Below are 14728 nucleotides of genomic sequence, written 5' to 3' on the forward strand. Positions count from 1 at the left end.
GCGCAGCGGTTTGGCGCCTGCCTTTGGCCCAGGGTGCGATCCTGGAGACCCAGGATCGAATCCCACGTCGGGCTCCCGGTGCATGGAGCCTGCTTCTCCCTCTGCCTATGTCTCTGCCTCTCTCTCTCTCTCTCTCTCTCTCTCTCTCTGTGACTATAATAAATAATAAATAAAAATTAAAAAAAAAAAAGGAAACCTCCCAATGTAGAACATTAGGCAAAAATATCTTTCAAAAATATACAATAGCCAAATTATGGAAGAACCTATAGATAGACCATCTATCCAGGGGTCTGTGGATAGATGAATGGATAAAGAAGATATGGTATAAATATACAATGGAGTATTTTTCAGCCACAAAAAAGAATAAAATCTTGCCATTTTCAACAATGTGGATGGAACTAGTATAAATGCTAAGCAAAGTAAATCAGAGAAAGACAAATATAATATTTCACTCGTGGAATGTAAGAAATAAAAAAATTGTGAGCAAAGGGAAAAAGAGAGAGAGAGAGAAACCAAGAAATAGATTCTTAACTCTAGAGAACAAACTGATGGTGACCAGAGGGGAGGTGGGCAGGGGGATGGGTGAAACAGGTGATGGGGATTGAGAAGTGATTTGTTGTGTTGAGCACTGAGTAATGTATGAAACTGTTCAATCACTATATGATATACGTGAGACTAATATAACACTGTATGTTAACTATACTGGAATTCAAATTAAAACTTCATAAAAAATATCTTTCAAAAACAAAGGTGAAATAAAGACATCGTCAGATATATAAAAACTTAGAGAATTCATCACTAGCAGACCTGCACTTCAAAAAAAGTTAAAGGAAATTCTTCAGGCAAAAAGAAAATGTAAAAATGTGAACCTTCCCAAAGGAATGGAGAGCTCTGGCAATGGTAATTACTTGAGTATATCATCTTTTTCTCTTATCACTTAAGTCTTTAAAAAAGATAACTGTGTTTAAAAAATGATAATGTGGGCAGCCCCGGTGGCGCAGCGGTTTAGCGCCACCTGCAGCCCTGGGTTTGATCCTGGGCACCCTGGATCGAGTCCCACGTCGGGCTCCCTGCATGGAGCCTGCTTCTCCCTCTGCCTGTGCCTCTGTCTCTCTCTCTCTCTGTGTTTCTATGGATAAATAAATAAAATCTTAAAAAAAAAAAAAAGATAATGTACTGTAGGGTTTGTGCCCCGAGAACATTTAACAAAACAGACCATATTTGGAGCCATAAAAAAGTCTCTCTCTCTATCATGAATAAATAAATAAAAATATATTTTTAAATGTTTATTTATTTATGATAGTCACAGAGAGAGAGAGAGAGAGAGGCAGAGACATAGGCAGAGGGAGAAGCAGGCTCCATGCACCAGGAGCCCGACGTGGGATTCGATCCCAGGTCTCCAGGATCGTGCCCTGGGCCAAAGGCAGGCGCTAAACCACTGCGCCACCCAGGGATCCCTAAAAATATTTTTAAAAAAAGATTTATGATCATTGTTTTATGCATCTATCTTATAAATCATGTAAGAAACAAAAAGGAGGATTTACATACCAAAAATACAATAATATTAGTTTTAAATATTTACCATGTAGTTACCTTTACCAGTGATCTTTATTTCTTTATGTGGCTTTGAGTTATCATCTAGTGCCTTTTTATTTCACTCCGATGGAGTCACTTTAACATTTCTTGTAGGGCAGGTTACTAGCAATAAATTCCATAAATTTTTGTTTATCTGAGGATGTCTTCTTAATTTTGAAGGATAGTTTTTCTGGATATAGAATTCTTGGTTGACAGTTTTCCCCCCTTCTTATCAGTACTTTATTTTAGCTATTTATTTTTTAGTAAGTGTAACTTTAAAAATATGGAATGCTTCATGAGTTTGCATGTCATCCTTGTGCAGGGCCATGCTAATCTTCTCTGTATCATTCCAATTTTCATATATCTGTTGCTGAAGCAAGCTCCCTATCAGTACTTTATTTTTTTTTTAAAGATTTTATTTATTTATTCATGAGAGACACAGAGAGAGAGAGGCAGAGACACAGGCAGAGGGAAAAGCAGGCTCCATGCAGGGAGCCCAAGCTCGATCCCGGGTCTCCAGGATCACACCCTGGACTGAAGGCAGCGCTAAGCCACTGAGCTACCAGGGCTGCCCCCTATCAGTACTTTATATCATCTACTTGTTTCTGACCTTCATGGTGTCTGATGAAAAATTAGCTACTAATCTTAGGGTATTACTTGTCATCCTTATGGTAACCACTAAGAAAACAAGTAGGAAATATACAGAAAAGGAAATCAAAATGGTACACTAGAAAAAAAATTAAACACAAGAGAAGTCAGTATTGGGAGGATTGAGGAACAAAAAAGATGACATCTGGAACACTATTGCAGGGCAGCCCCGGTGGCTCAGCGGTTTAGCGCTGCCTTCAGTCCAGGGCATGATCCTGGAGACCTGGGATTGAGTCCCACGTCGGGCTCCCTGTGTGGAGCCTGCTTCTCCCTCTGCCTGTGTCTCTGCCTCTCTCTCTCTCTGTGTCTCTATGAATAAATAAATAAAATCTTAAAAAAATTTTTTTTAAGGATTTATTTTTTTTATTTTATTTTTTTAGAATCTTTTCTTTTTAATATATTTTTTTAATTTTTATTTATTTATGACAGTCACACACAGAGAGAGAGAGAGGCAGAGACACAGGCAGAGGGAGAAGCAGGCTCCATGCACCGGGAGCCCGACGTGGGATTCGATCCCGGGTCTCCAGGATCTCGCCCTGGGCCAAAGGCAGGCGCCAAATCGCTGCGCCACCCAGGGATCCCTCTTTTAAAAATTAAAAAAAAATAGAACACTATTGCAAAAGTAAATCCTTTAATATCAGTAATCACTTTATTACGACTATGAGTTTTTTAAAGATTTTATTTATTTATTCATGAGAGACACAGAGAGAGGCAGAGACACAGGCAGAGGGAGAAGCAGGCTCCATGCAGGAAGGCCAACGTGGGACTCGATCCTGGGACTCTGGGATCATGCCCTGAGCCAAAGGCAGATGCCCAACTGCTGAGCCACCCAGGCGTCCCTGGAATATTATTATTCATCCTTAAAAAAGAGTGAAATTTTGACACATCTACAACATGTCTGAACCTCAAAGACATTATGCAAAGTAAAAAAAAAAACAGTTATAAAGGAAAGATGCTTACGATTTCACTTATGAAGTATGTAGTACTTTACATACACTAGTAATAAAGTCATAGAGACAGAAAGTAGAATGGTAGTTGCCAGGCCTGGTGGGGTAGGGGTAAGTGGAGAATTATTTAATGAGTATGGAGTTTCAGTTTGGAGAGATGAAAAGGTTCTGGAGATGGATGGTGGTGATGGTTGCACAATAATGTACTTATTGCCATTGAACTGTACACTTTAAAATGATCAAAAATATTCTTTAAAAATCCAAGTATATACTGCTTATAAGAGACTTGTTTTAGACCCGAAGACACAAATAGGCTGACAGCTTTGAAAGGATGGAAAAACATATTCCATGCAAAGAGTAACCAAAAGACAGCCAAGGTGGCTCTACTAATACTAGACAGAATAGATTTTATATTATTTTGTTTTATTTTAAAAGATTTTTTAAAAAGATTTTATTTATTTATTCATGACAGACACACACACACACACACACACACACACACACACACACACAGGCAGAGACACAGGCAGAGGGAGAAGCAGGCTCCATGCAGGGAGCCCAACATGGGACTCGATCCTGAGTCTCCAGGATCACACCCCTGGCAGCGCTAAACCACTGGGCCACCGGGACTGCCCTATTTTTAAAGATTTTATTTATGAGAGAGAGAGAGAGAGAGAGAGAGAGCGCACGAGCATGAGCAGGGGGGTGGGGGGAGAGGCAGAGGGAGAGGGAGAATTAGGGAGTCTGACTCAGGGCTCCATCCCAGGACCTGAGCCAAAGGCAGTTGCTCAACGGACTGAGCCACGCTGGCACCCCTATTTATTTTTAAGGATTTATTTAAGTAATCTCTACCCCAAATATGGGGCTTGAACTCACAACCCCCAGATCAAGTCTCATGCTCTACTGACTGGGCAAGCCAGGCACCCCTAGACAAAATAGATGTTGAATCAAAAACTGTTGCATGAGGGCAGCCCCAGTGGCTCAGCGGTTTAGCGCCACCTTCAGGCCTGGGTGTGATCCTGGAGACCCTGGATAGAGTCTCACGTCGGGCTCCCTGCATGGGGCCTGCCTCTCCCTCTGCCTGTGTCTCTGCCTCTCTCGCTCTCTGTGCCTCTCATGAATAAATAAATAAAATCTTAAAAAAAAAAAAAACTGTTACAAGAGACAAAGGAGGACATTATATACTGATAAAAGGGTCAGTCATGAAGGAGCTGTATGACGCAAACAACAGAAATGAAAGGAAAAATAAGACAAATCTACAAGAAGAGCTGGAGATATCAGTACCCTACCTTCAATAATGGACTAAATATCCTATACAGAAGGTCAATAAGGAAATAGAGTATGTAAAAAACACTAGAAACCAACTAGACCTAAAAGACATACAGAACATTCCCAACGACAGAAATATGCTGTTCTCAAGTATTCATAAAACATTCTCCAGGACAGACCGTGTTAGGCCACAAAAAAAAAATTTTTTTTCTTTTTTAAGATTTTTTTATTTATTCATGAGAGACAGAGAGACAGAGACACAGGCAGAGTGAGAAGCAGGCTCCACGCAGGGAGCCCGACGTGGGACTCAATCCCAGGTCTCCAGGATCATGCCCTGGGCTGAAGGCAGCACTAAACCGCTGAGACACCTGGGCTGCCCTTTTTTTTTTTTTTTTTTTTAAGATTTTATTTATTTATTCATGAAAGACACACAGAGAGAGGCAAAGACACAGGAAGAGGGAAGGAGAAGCAGGCTCCTTGCAGAGAGCCCCATGTGGAACTCGATCCTGGGACTCTATCCCAGGACTTTGGAATCACGCCCTGAGCCAAAGGCAGACGCTCAACCCTCAACCGCTAAGCCACCCAGGTGTCCCCACAAAACAATAAATTAAAACATCTCCTAACAAAGAAAAGTCCAGGACCAGATGGCTTTACTGGTAAAGTCTACCAAACATCGAAAGGAGATTTAACACCAATCTTTCTCAAACTCTTCCCCAAAACAGAAGAGGAGCAGAACACTTTCTAACACATTCTATGAGGCCACCATTCTTTACCAAAGCCAGAGAAAGCTCTGTAAGAAAACTCTAGACCAATATTCCTTATGAAAAAAATGAATATAGATATATTCATTCTCATATTCTTATAAATATAGATATAAAATTCTCAGCAAAATACTAGTAAGTCACATCCAATGGCCCACTAAAAGTGATTATACATTGTAACCAAGTGGGATATTTCTTGGTTATGCAAGATATTTATCTTGGGAATGCAAGGGTGAATTCCTAGGAAAATAAACGTTGGCACATTTATAGGGCAAAGGAAAACAACCACGTGATTATTTCAATAGATGCAGAAAAGCATCTGATAAAAACTCAACATCCTTTCATGATAAAAATACTAAACAAACTAAGAATAGGACAGCCTTCTCAGCAAATGATGCTGGAACAATTGGATATCTGTGCAAAAATTATCAACTTGAATCTATACTTCGCAACACATACACAGTTTATGGTGTGTGATTATACTTATATAAAAAAACCAGCAAATGCAAACTAATCTGTAATGACAGAAAGCAGATTTATGTTTGATTGGGTATTAGAGGCCTGATGGTCAGGAGAGTGGGATCATAAAGGCACAAAGAAACTTTTGGGGGTGATTAACAGGTCCATTGACTCCGTTGTGATTGTTTTTTTTTTTTTTTTTTTAATTTTTTATTTATTTATGATAGTAACAGAGGGAGAGAGAGAGAGGCAGAGACACAGGCAGAGGGAGAAGCAGGCTCCATGCACCGGGAGCCCGACGTGGGATTCGATCCGGGGTCTCCAGGATCGCGCCCTGGGCCAAAGGCAGGCGCCAAACCGCGGCGCCACCCAGGGATCCCCGTTGTGATTGTTTTATATGAACACATATGTCGAGACTTATCCAAGTATACACCTTAAATATGTGTAATTTATTGTATGTTAATTATACTTCAATAAAACTAAAAAATATATGAGTAAATAATGCCTCAAAAATAATGGAATGCCCAGTGGGTTATCAGTGCACATTTATTTTATAAATGAGTTAATGGAGTTAATGATGTCACTCAGTGGACCAAGGATTGGGAAGGGGGAGACACAAAAAGAAAGAGGAACCGAGTCTGTAGCAGAAGCTTATCAGCCACAGTCGTGTTGCTCAGGCTCAGGGCCAGGCTGGGTCAAATTTCCCTGATCCCACCACTGCTCACTACTGTTTTGTGCCTTCAAGTCAGTCATTCACCACCATGGAATTTCATGGAGTCCCTACCTCCAAAATGTAACTAATAATAATCACTTCACAAATAAGATTATTGTTGATTGAAAGAAATAACAGAGAAGGACTAAATATTAGGTAAATAATAAGATGCTGCATAAATGTAAGGGACTATTTCCTTTCCTTTTTTTTTTTTTTTATAATGACACCGTTTTGTTTTATTTTAAAGATTTTATTTATTTATTCATGAGAGACACACAGAGAGGGGCAGAGACACAGGCAGAGGGAGAAGCAGGCTCCACGCAGGGAGCCTGATGCAGGACTTGTTCCCAGGACTCCGGGATCACCGCCTGCGCCAAAGGCAGGCGCTCAACCACTGAGCCACCCAGGCGTCCTGACCCCGTATTTTTTTTAAAGACTTATTTATTTATTTGAGACAGCGTGTGCATGTGAACATGGGAAGGGGCAGAGAGAGAGGACGGGGGAATCCCAGACTCCCTGCTGAGTGTGGGCCCCAACTCGGGGCTCATCCTGATCCCACGACCCCTAGATCATGACCTGAGCTGAAACCTAGAGTCAGACTCTCAACCCGCTGAGCCACCGAGGCACCCCATTTCCTTCCTGATTTTTTTTTCCTGATTGCAAAAAAAAAAGTTACTCTCAAGAGTTGGAGAATATACGACATAACAAAAAAGGAAGTAAAATTACTCCTAATCCCAGCTTCAGAGGGTGTTTCCTTCTAGGCTTTTACTCACATGGGCTCACTTGTGTTAAGTTACTTGGTGTTCCGCCTGCAGCTCCTGTGCGTTCCCAGCTCCACGCCTGTTTTAAGTAGTTCTTTTATCTCTTCTTTTTTTAAAGATTCATCTATGTATTTGACACAGGGGAAAGAGAGCGTGGGGCGCAAGGGGGCAGGGCGGCGGGCGGGGGGAGGGAGAAGCGGGCTCCACGCTGAGCCGGGCCTGGTGCGGGGCGCGACCCCGGGCCCTGAGCCAAAGGCAGGTCTGAGCCACCCAGGCGCCCCCCACTTTTTTTTTTTTTTTTTAAAGATTTTATTCATTTGAGAGCGCGAGCGAGCGAGTGAGCATGAGGAGGGGAGGGGCCGAGGGAGAGGGAGGGGAGAGGCCGCCGGGCGGCCCGACGCGGACCGGGTCCCAGGGCGCGAGCTCCGCCCGAGCTGAACCCCGAGCCGCGCCCCCACGCGGCTGCGGCGCGGCCCGGCGCTCGGCCCGGGGGGCGGGGCGGGGGAGCCTGGGCGGGCTCCTGCCCCGCTGGGGCTCCCCCGCCTCGCAGGTGCCGCCGGAAGCTCCGCCGCAGGGCCCGCCAAAGGCAGCCGCACCCGAGCGCCCGTGCGGACCGAGGCCCGCGCCCGGCCGGTCCCCCGAGGCGCACGCGCGCGGTCGGGGGCGGGGGCGGGGCGGGGGCGGGACGGGGCGCGGTCGGGGGCGGGGCGCAGCCGAGGGCGGGGGCGGGGCGGGGGCGGGGCGGGCGTAGCCGAGGGCCGTCCGCCCGCCCCGCCCGCAGCGCGCAGGCGCGGCTGGCCAGGTCCCTGCTCCCTCCGGCTGGCCCCCACGCAGGCTCCTGGCCCGGGCCCTCCAGGGCCCCAGGCATCAGCTCCCTCAGCGACGACGTGGAGCCCGAAGAGCCCACGCCTCGGGCTCGGCGGGGAGGCGGCCCAGGGGTGGTTGGAACTGGTGGGGGAGCGCTTCGGAAGCGGCTCGGACGGTACCTGTCTCAGGTCGAGCTCCCCACCGAGTAAAATTACCCTTGACGCCACCCCTCGATCTGCAAATCCCCACAGTGCCCTGCCCTTCTCGGGCCTTAATTCCAGCGCGGCTCCCCTTGCTGGTCTCAGACACAGGCCCCACCGGAGGGACCAGCCTTCTGTTAGGTCCTGCCCCGGGGCCGGAAAGTTCCCAGGGTCCTGAGCTCAGACATAAGGGGAACAGCAGGAATGGGGGTTCCCTCTCTGTGAGGAAGCACCTCTCCCTTTCCCCTCCTCTAACCCACAAACTCAAGGGTGCGGAAGAGGCCCCGTGGGTGCTGTGCCGCTAGAACATCACCCTTACCCTAAGGGAAGAGACTGCTATGGTGCTCCTCCTCTCCCTGCCGCAAACTCCCCGTCCCGAGACCCCGGAGGGCAGGCGGCACGGACTTCCTTCCCAGTCGGGGTGTGTGTGGCTGCTATAGCTGTCCAGAGTACAGGGTGACATTAGGGATGCATTTCCTTGTGTTGTGGACATTCCCAAAACATCATTTGGCTCTTTGCTTCCTCCAACCTACATTTCTTCGGTACCTGCTCTGAACCACTCATCTGGATACCAAGAACAGAGAGATAGCCGCCCTGCCTTAGAGGGTGCCTTCAGGGTCAGGGCGTGTACAGGATTTCCACAACTCCGACTAGGGGAGAGGATCTCAGAGATCTTTCCCAAAGGAGGGCACATGTGAGCTGTGAAGCAGTGCAATGGTGTATGATGCATTTGGAGAACCGCAAGCAGTTCAATGAGATCTGAGGAGAAGCAGCGCAAGATTGGTGGCAGAAAAAGGGTCTGTGAAGGTGGGCAGGGGCCAAATCACAAAAGATATTGGGTGCTCATCTAAGGAGTTGGAACTCTACTCTGAAAGCTATGGGTAGGAGAATCAGAAGTGTTGCTGGGCACACCAGTGGGAGAAGGGAGGGGCCAGTGACGTCAGATGAGAAGAAAAGTGGCCTTTGGACTTGTCAGTGTGACAGTCACTGACCATTGATGGGTGGTACTGGAGGCTCAGTGGAGGGGAGACATGAGCCCACGGTACATGGTTTTCCCTGGGCAGGCATAGCTCTTGCATGGTGGCGGTAGGAATGAATGGATTAATTCAGGGATGCAGTTCTACAGCGAGGCTGCAGGGGAAGAACAGGGGGACGAGGAGGCTGGGAGTAGATGATGGTGGATGAGTAAGCAATGAAGTGATGAGCAGGGGTTAGACTGCCACTGGCTGGACAGTGATTTGTGGCCAGAGCAGGATAACCATTTTTTAAAAAAGGTATTTTCAGGGGCCCCTGGCTGACTCAGTCAGTAAAGCATATGACTTTTGACCTCGGGGTTATGAGTTCAAACCCTGTGTTGCGTGTAGAGATTACTTAAAAATAAAATGGGCCACCTAGGTGGAGCAGTCAGTTAAGAGGCCAATGCTTGACTTGACTCGGGTCATGGTCTCAGGGTTCTGGGCTGGAGCCCCGGGTAGGGCTCAGCACTCACCATGGAGTCTGTTTCAGGATTCTCTCTCTACTTCGGCCTCTGCCCCTCCCCCTGCTCGCTTGCATTTGCTCTCTCTCTCTCAAATAAATACATAAATCTTTAAATAAAATCTTTTTTAAAAAAGATATCATCATGTCAACAGAGACAAGAGGAACTGGACACGTCCAGGGAGGTATATTCTCTGCTCAGAGTTCCAGACTAGCACACTGGTGAAAAAAGAGGAAAGGCCTTTCTCACTGTGCCTATTTCCCAATCTGTAAAACGAGAGGCCTGGACAGATGATCTCAAAAATCCTCCCTAGCCCTACATGTGATGATTCATTGCTGTTGCCTTAGTTTTATCCTCTTCACACCTGCCCAGTGTCATGACCACCTCTACACCCTCAATGGATGTTGAGTTCCTTTTTTTTTTTTTTTTTTAAGAGCTTATTTATTCATGAGAGACAGAGAGAGGCAGAGACAGAGGCAGAGGGAGAAGCAGGCTCCATGCAGGGAGCCCAATGCGGGACTTGATCCTGGGACCCCGGGATCTTGACCTGAGCCAAAGGCTCAACCGCTGAGCCACCTAGGTGCCCAATGTTAAGTTCCTGATGGCATCTCTCACATGGACACCTGGCAGGGTCCTGGCACACCATCAGTGCCCAACCTATTGACTGAGTGACACTGGTATCGAGACACTCTCCCTCTGCCTCCCCAGTGATGATCCTTCATGGGGTACCTGTGGATCAGACACAAATCCAGCCTTCATTCACCACCTCCTACCTTCAGTGTCTGCTTGCACTGGTCCACCGTACACTCTGAAGTGACCAGGACAGAGTACTACTGAGTGGGTGAGAGGACAGGCTCTGGTTTCTCCATTTATTACCTGCGTAACCTCAGATATATTACATTACTTCTATATTCTATTCTAAACGTTTTAGGACTTGGGGCACCTGGGGGGCTCAGTGGGGTAAGCATCTGCCTTTGGCTCAGTTCATGATCCTGGGGTCCTGGGATGAAGCCCTTTGTCAGGCTTCCTGCTCAGCGGGGAGTCTGCTTCCCCCCCCTCCCTCTGCTCCTCCCCCATTCATGCAAGTGGGTTCCCTTGCTCTCTCTCAAAAATCAATCAATCAATCAATCAATCAATCTGTCTTTAAAAGATTTAGGACTCATTTTCCACATTTGTGAACTTATTTTTACATATGTTGTAAGGAGCTAATTTTATTTTTTTCCATTTGGCTAGGCAGTTGTTCTAACACCATGTACCGAAGAACCCGGTCTTTCCCCACTCCGCTGCATAGCTCCTTTGGCTTTTACTGTATTCCCTCATGTGCATGGCTTCTTGGTCCCCTGTTCTGTTTTCTCTTTTATTTCCCTATCACATCGTTTTAGTTGCTATGACTCTATATGAAGTCTTTTTTTTTTTTTGGCACCTGATTTCTTTCTTTCTTTCTTTCTTTTTTTTTTTTTCAGGTTTATTTAACTTAAGTAATCTCTGCACCCAACATGGAGCTCGAACTCACAACCCTGAGATCAAGAGTCGCATGCTCTTCAGACGGAGCCAGTCAGGCTCCCCCAATCTTGTCTCAGTGTTGATAGAACATAGGCCTTTCCTTGTAGTCCTCCTGTATTTTCCCTTGTAGTTTTTTTTTTTTCTTTCTTTTTTTTTTTTTTAAGATTTTATTTATTCATGAGAGACACAGAGAGAGAGAGAGAGGCAGAGACACAGGCAGAGGGAGAAGCAGGCTCCATGCAGGGACCCTGACATGGGACTCGATTCTGGGACTCCAGGATCACGCCCTGGGCCGAAGGCGGCGCTAAACCGCTGAGCCACCAGGGCTGCCCCCTTGTAGTTTTTCAACGTTATCTTTAGACATCCTTGGTACTTTACCCTATGATTTTTTTTTTTTTTAAGATTTTATTCATTTGAAAGAGAGTGAGAGAGAGCATGAGTAGGAGTGAGGGGCAGAGGGAGAGGGCGAAGCAGGCTCTCCGCTGAGCAAGGAGCCCGACATGGGACCTGATCCCAGGACCCTGGGTTCATGACCTGAGCCGAAGGCAGATGCTCAATCTACGGTGCCCTACCCTATGATTTTTTCAAATTAGTTTGTTCAATTCCCTCCAAAAGTAGTCTACTTCCCTAAGGCTCTGTTCTGGTTATCAGACAATGGTAATGATCACAGGTCCTATGCACCGTGGGGATGCAGAGACTAAACGTAAAGCCGTGGACATGCTGCTTGGTGCTAAGGTCTGGAGCACGAGGGCCACTCGGTACACAGTAGCATCATCTTCCTCAACTGTCCAACCCAATGCAGTCACTGCTCTGTTTTAAAACCTTTGTTGGCTTCCCAGTCATGCGGAGTAAAGTTCAAACAGCCTGCAAAGCCACCTGACCCCGGCTGACCTTTCCTGTGGCATCTCCTGCCTTTCTCATCCCCGCCCACTCTTGGTGTCATGTTCTAGCCCCACTTGCTGTCCCCTTCATCCCTCTGCATCTCTTATGATGATGGCTCCTCTGGGAAGGAGACAGTCCCTCCCTCAGCCTCCTTTTTTTTTTTTTTTTTTTAATTTTTTTTTTTTTTATTTATTTATGATAGTCACAGAGAGAGAGAGAGGCAGAGATATAGGCAGAGGGAGAAGCAGGCTCCATGCACCGGGAGCCCGATGTGGGATTCGATCCCGGGTCTCCAGGATCGCGCCCTGGGCCAAAGGCAGGCGCCAAAGCGCTGCGCCACCCAGGGATCCCCTCAGCCTCCTTTTGATCACACTTGTCACTCTGCATGGTGATTATTTGTTATCTGCTGTGACTTCGTGAACTCAGCACAGCCCTCGGCCATCTCCAAGCAGGTGTCTGCTCACAACTACCACTGAGTGATCCCACGGCAACTTTGACGTCACACACATTCCTCCACTTATTTGACGCTCACAACAAGCATGAAAAGTAGACTTCTCCCCCACTGAGTAGGAGGGAACAGGGATGGTGACTTGTCCAGGATCCCAGAGCATGGCAAGAAGCTGAGCCGAAACCTGAACCGGGGTCTAACTGTGATGCTCACAACTGCTATTCCAGCAGGCGGCCTTTCGACAGTCCTTCCTCCCTTACTCTTTCCCACACTCCTATGGTCCCCCTCTTGAGCTCTCCCCAGCGTCCCCTCTCAAACCCGCCCCTAGTGTTTTTACCTCCCAAGGCTGTCATCTCTCCTATTTCATGCCATCTGTCACCTAAGCAGGTGCCTCTGTGAGGACTGCATGTCCTGGGTTTAGTACATTGCTGGTATTCAGGACATAGAACATGGAGCCACATGACAGCATCCTCAGATGCAGAGATGTTAGCTGGGTGTCACAAGACGTAGGAGGTAAGAGACACCCCTTTCACACTCCAAATGTTGTCTGAGATCAGAAAGCGAACAAGGCCATGGTTTATAATGGCAGGCTTTCTTGGGCACAACTACCAGGTCTCTAGAGAGGATGGTGGAACCAGCCTGACTCAGGGATGAGCAAGAATTGTGTCAGCTTAGTCTGGCTTGGATGCTCAGAGCTGCCACTCTGCCTAACAAAGGGCAGAGGAATTGCAATGCATGTTGTGGCACACTGTTCCTGGTGCTGGTTCCAGCAGTGTCAGAGCTGCACTGGTGTCCTTTGAGCTAATTTCCTCTGCTCACCCATACTCAAACTTTTGGGGACTCTTTAGACCTCTCAGTAGCCACAAGTCCTACAGGCTATTGGAAGACTGGGCTGCAGCAAGATAATACTAAAGTTTGCATTTACCCTCTGAGTTCAATGCAGACCGATCAACGTGTAGTAATGTGATGGTGATGGGACACCTGCACAATGGCCCATCATAATTGGACATGGGTGAGTGGAGAGTTCCGGGAACCCCAGATCCCAATTAGAGATTGCCATCTGGTAGTTTCCTAAGTATAGCACATCACTTGTGTCAGCGTTTATAAGCTCATGGCCTCATTATGCACACTAAATCTGGCAAAAGAAAGAATCCTTTGATAAAGGAGGGGTAATCATCACAGGATGGACAAAGGAGGCCTACAGAATCAGAGTTTAGGGAGAAAGGGCACCCTGACCAGCTGGTAGGGCATCTGCCCTGTGGTGGAATGAAATCATCGGGTTACTATTGTTCAGCAACCAACTTCCTATTTTTGGCTACTCATATAGATAGCCAGTGTGCACTAGCCAGGTTAACTTGGTTTGACATTTATCATCATACAAAAGAGCCAACTGCCGTCCAGGAACATCCATCTCAGTCTTTTTATGAGTTCGGTTCATGAGAGTCTCATTCTGGTAGTGACCCTTTGGGTACACGGACCATATCAAAACTTACCAAAACTTACCAAAACTTGGCCGGTGCTGATGCCGCCAGATTCCCAGGGAGGCCAGCCTGCCTCAGTGGATGGACAGGCTTACGTGATTGTGATACGCTGTTTACTCCTGCTTCTCTGTCCCTCTCTTCGTTCCCAGGTTCATTCACCCCCAGTCCAAATCACCTCATGTATGGGATATCATAAGCTTCCAAACCACTTCTCTCCAACCTTTCCTGCTGCCTCCTCCTCAAACATGGTTGTTATTACAGGACTATTTTTATCTTGTTCAAGAATGCTTCACGTGTATGAAGCCAAATTCCCTGGCCTGGCTTTTGCTGTCTTCCATAATTTAGCCTCATCATGCTTTCTTTTTCATGACAGCTCAAAATGCTCCTCGTCTGTCTCCCAGGTCACTCAGTGTCGCTCTCTCACCGATGGTACCCTGCCTTCTCTGCCTGCAAGTTCCTATCACTACACATCTTCAAAACACGGTCCCCGCCCATCAGCATCCCCCACCAAAGTCATTGGAAAGGATGGGAGACAAGGTTCTTGAAATAAAGGTTTCCTGACCCTACCACGTCCACCTCTTGCTCCCACACAGGAAAGCGACACCCTGCTGTGCTCTTGTATTGTCTTGTATGTGGCTCACCTCTGTCCCTTTCATGTCCCTTTGGGCTCTTAGGAAAGCCTCGCTGGCTTAGGGGGAGAGGCCCTCTCAGCGCTGGGCACTGGCAGTCCACCCAAGAAATCTCCCCGGGCACCTTCAGCAGTGCTGGCAAGCGGAGACAAAACGCGGAGTTTCACTG

At 47.0% G+C, this 14728-nt stretch overlaps 1 non-coding gene across 1 annotated transcript; it reads right to left on the reverse strand.

The window, feature by feature from the left end:
• Positions 1-1852: 1852 nt before the first annotated feature.
• Positions 1853-1954, reverse strand: LOC119874384. Its single transcript, XR_005368238.1, has one exon. It is a non-coding gene; the product is annotated as a U6 spliceosomal RNA (small nuclear RNA).
• Positions 1955-14728: the final 12774 nt, after the last annotated feature.

The sequence above is a fragment of the Canis lupus genome, chromosome 12 (genome assembly GCF_011100685.1).
Source record: "Canis lupus familiaris isolate Mischka breed German Shepherd chromosome 12, alternate assembly UU_Cfam_GSD_1.0, whole genome shotgun sequence".
NCBI lineage: Eukaryota > Metazoa > Chordata > Mammalia > Carnivora > Canidae > Canis > Canis lupus.